The following is a 4,543-nucleotide window of genomic DNA, read 5'->3' on the forward strand; positions in this document are numbered from 1 at the left end:
ACTATCGCGTGCTGTGTCTTATGCGTAAATCGTTTACTAACGAGTTGTAAAACAGTTTTAAGATAAAGAGGACGCACATTATCTCCTGCTCTGTACCTTTAGCGCGATCGTGTAACGCGATTGGGTATGACGGTACGATCCTTGAGCACGACGGTACGATCCTTGAGCATGACGGTACGATCCTTGAGCATGACGGTACGATCCTTGAGCACGACGGTACGATCCTTGAGCACGACGGTACGATCCTTGAGCACGACGGTACGACACTTGAGAATGACGGTACGATCCTTGAGCACGACGGTACGACACTTGAGCACGACGGTACGATCCTTGAGCACGACGGTACGACCCTTGAGCACGACGGCACGACCCTTGAAACGTGTGTTCGATCCTTGAGCACAACGGCACGACCCTTGAGTACGTGTGTTCGATCCTTGAGCACGACGGTACGATCCTTGAGCACGACGGTACGACCCTTGAACACGACGGTACGACCTTTGAACACGACGGCACGACCCTTGAGCACGACGGTACGACCCTTGAGTACGTGTGTTCGATCCTTGACTACAACGGTACACAGTCCTTGAGAACAACAGAGCTACTTGTCTTAATTTAACGCCCGACATAGTAAGCGCAAAAACATGCCGTTACTCTTGGCCATCATGGGTGAAAGCGAACATAAAGTATGAAAAAAAAAATATGTGGCGAAGAAATTGATCAGAACTCAGCTCTCTCTCTCTCTCTCTCTCTCTCTCTCTCTCTCTCTCTCTACACATGAAAGGTAGACAAAGGTATGGGAAAGAAGTGACGTATCGCAAGCTACAGACGATCAACGTATGAATATAAAAAGATCTCTCTCTCTCTCTCTCTCTCTCTCTCTCTCTCTCTCTCTCTCTCTCTCTCTATCTATCTATCTATCTATCTATCTATCTTTTTTTAAGTAACTTTCCTCGAGTGATTTCAAAGATCTATCGCAGATAACGACTCAAATTACGCCTCAAATTATGATTGATATAGTCATCCCCCCAAAAAAAATAATAATAATAATGATAATAATATAACATCAATAACCCTCATTTTAACAAGAGTGTGTCTATATGCGAAGGAGGAACAACACATAAGATCGAATCCTCACTTCAAGCTGATATTCCCTGAATATCAAAGGATGCCATAAAGATATTCAGATTCACCGAGAAGATCCTTAACAATAAGTGAAAGAATAAACAACTGAACAATATACGGACGTAAGCCTAGTGGCAGTTGTAAAGCAAACGCTAAAAGAACAGGAGGGAGAATGAGAGAGAGAGAGAGAGAGAGAGAGAGAGAGAGAGAGAGAGAGAGAGAGAGAGAGGGGGGGGAGGGAGAATGTGTGTATGTGTGTGTGTGTGTGAGAGAGAGAGAGAGAGAGAGAGAGAGAGAGAGAGAGAGAGAGAGAGAGAGAGAGAGAGAGAGAGAGAGAGAGAAATTCGCATCGAATAACAATCTCAGTGGGACCCGTCACCCTAGCGCTTAAAATGTCAACAAATACATTCGTCGATTCAGTGGCACGCGTCACCCACGCGCTAAAAAGGCCTTTTGCTCGCCACAACTGTGGCTGGCGGGGGGGGAGCCAGATAGATGGATACATTTGCGAAAATTATGCACACTAAAGTACGAATTGGCACAATGGCCCATGACTCGACGTGGTGTTATTACCCTCGCCATTTCTGAATGGCATTATTCAAAACGGGTCGCCAATTAGAGTGTGATTTAAGTATTGCTGACGCTGGTACAAATGTGTCGACCGTGGATGTCTATCGATAGATTTTGGTGGGTACAGGGGCGTTACAGTCCCCCCGATACACAGAGGTTATAGTGTTACAGTCCGATGTTACATAGAGGTTATAGTGTTACAGTCCGATGTTACATAGAGGTTATAGTGTTACAGTCCGCCGTTACATAGAGGCTATAGTGTTACAGTCCGCCGATACACAGAGGTTACAGTGTTATAGTCCGCCGTTACATAGAGGTTATAGTGTTATAGTCCGCCGTTACATAGAGGTTATAGTGTTACAGTCCGCCGTTACATAAAGGTTATAGAGTTACAGTCCGCCGATACACAGAGGTTACAGTGTTATAGTCCGCCGTTACATAGAGGTTATAGTGTTACAGTCCGCCGTTACATAGTGGTTATAGTGTTACAGTCCTCCATTACATAGAGGTTATAGTGTGACAGTCCATCATTACATAGAGGTTACACGTTACAGTCCGCCGTTACATAGAAGTTACAGGCTAAAGGGGGGTCTAAACGCGGAGTGATCAATACAGGATACAGGATGACAGGTTCATGGATCCTTCCAAGTCAGGTACAGGATACAGTTTACAGGGCAAAGGAGGTAGGTTACAGGAAGGCGAAGGTGGGTGGGTGGTGGAGAGCCAGCTGGCGGGTACAGAATTATCCTATATTGATTGACTGGGTTCAAGATGGGGTCGGAGAGAGAGAGAGAGAGAGAGAGAGAGAGAGAGAGAGAGAGAGAGAGAGAGAGAGAGAGAGAGAGAGAGAGAGAGAGAGAGAGAGAGAGAGAGAGAGAGAGAGAGAGAGAGAGAGAGAGAGAGAGAGAGAGAGAGAGAGAGAGAGAGCGAGCGAGAGAGAGAGAGAGAGTGGACTATGGAGGATAAGTAAGATAACGACACTCCCGATAACCGGAGAGAGAGAGAGAGAGAGAGAGAGAGAGAGAGAGAGAGAGAGAGAGAGAGAGAGAGAGAGGAGAGAGATAAGCTATCGGTGGTGGTGGTGGTGGGGGTAGAAGAGGGCGAGCGAGCGAGCGATAGGTGTTATCCTGTCCCAGATAAGAGATTGTGGGTTATAGATAAGCAGGTAAATGTCCTGTGTGCCCATGACATGGCACACCCACACACCCCCACACCCCACACACCCCCACACACCCCCACACCCACACACCCACACACCCACACATCCCTACACCCCACACCCACACCCCCACACCCACACACCCACACACCCCCACATCCCCACACCCACACACCCACACATCCCTACACCCCACACCCACACCCCCACCCACACACCCCCACACACCCACATCCCCACACCCACACACCCACACACCCACACATCCCTACACCCCACACCCACACCCCCACACCCCCACACCCCCACACCCACACACCCCCACACACCCACATCCCCACACCCACACACCCACACCCCACTCTTGGCTCTTACTAGGTATATTAGAGATCTGTTAACTCTCTCTCTCTCTCTCTCTCTCTCTCTCTCTCTCTCCAAGGCGCCAGGTGAACCTCACGTGTTAAATTGTGTTAATAAGAGTGGGCGTGGATGGGCGTGGCGGCGGGCGTGGGTGGGGGGAGGCGTGTATTGTTAAATGGCGCTGAAGAAATTGGTGGTTGAACGCGTTGTTAACTCGGGGTTAAGGCGTGCGTGACACGCTGATGTGAACCCAGGTTATAGAAGATGGGGGGGGGGCGAGGGGGGCCCCCAGGAACAGGTTATGGTGTTAGTTATGATGTTAGGTTAGGAGCGTTAGTTAGTTAGAAGTGTTAGTAACGCCAGAGTGTTAGGAGGCGGGAACGAACGATCGTTGCCAACGCCGCGCTTTCTGGAACCGGGCGTTGTCAACCCTGATTCACTCCACGGGGGGGTAGCCCCCCCCTGAGGCGTTCACCTGTACTTTCAGGGGCGTGCGTTCACTGTGCGTTCACATCCGTGAACTGTACGTTAAGATGCGTTCACTGTGCGTTCACATCCGTGCACTGTACGTTCAGATGCGTTCACTGTGCGTTCACATCCGTGAACTGTACGTTCAGATGCGTTCACTGTGCGTTCACATCCGTGCACTGTACGTTAAGATGCGTTCACTGTGCGTTCACATCCGTGAACTGTACGTTCAGATGCGTTCACTGTGCGTTCACATCCGTGCACTGTACGTTCAGATGCGTTCATTGTGCGGTCACATCCGTGCACTGTACGTTGAGATGCGTTCATTGTGCGTTCAAGTCCGTGCACTGTACGTTCAGGCAAGTTAACTATGCGTTCACTGTGCGTTCAAAGACGTTCACTGTCGGCTGAGAAGCGTTCACAACAGAAATACATCATCATTTATCCAATCTCTTACCAAAGTCGCGGCAGAGGGGCAAAACTGTACCGGTCAGGGAAGACGTTGAACTCGCATACGCCAATGAACTGAACGCACTCGTTCAACGAAACGCAAGAGGCGTTTTCGTCGTCGAACGCGGACGGTTAACGAATAATCTGATATACATTTTCACTACGAGTTTAAAAGAGGCACACACACACACACACACACACACATCTATCTATCTATCTATCTATCTATCTATCTATCTATCTATCTATATATATATATATATATATATATATATATATATATATATATATATATATATATATATATATTCATATACATATGAATAATTTAGAAAAGCAATTACACTCGGTGTATCTGAACGAGGAAGCATTTTTATATATATTTTTTTCCCCCGCGTGACTTTAAACATGTAA

The sequence above is a fragment of the Panulirus ornatus genome, chromosome 7 (genome assembly GCF_036320965.1).
Source record: "Panulirus ornatus isolate Po-2019 chromosome 7, ASM3632096v1, whole genome shotgun sequence".
In the NCBI taxonomy this organism is placed as follows: Eukaryota; Metazoa; Arthropoda; class Malacostraca; order Decapoda; family Palinuridae; genus Panulirus; species Panulirus ornatus.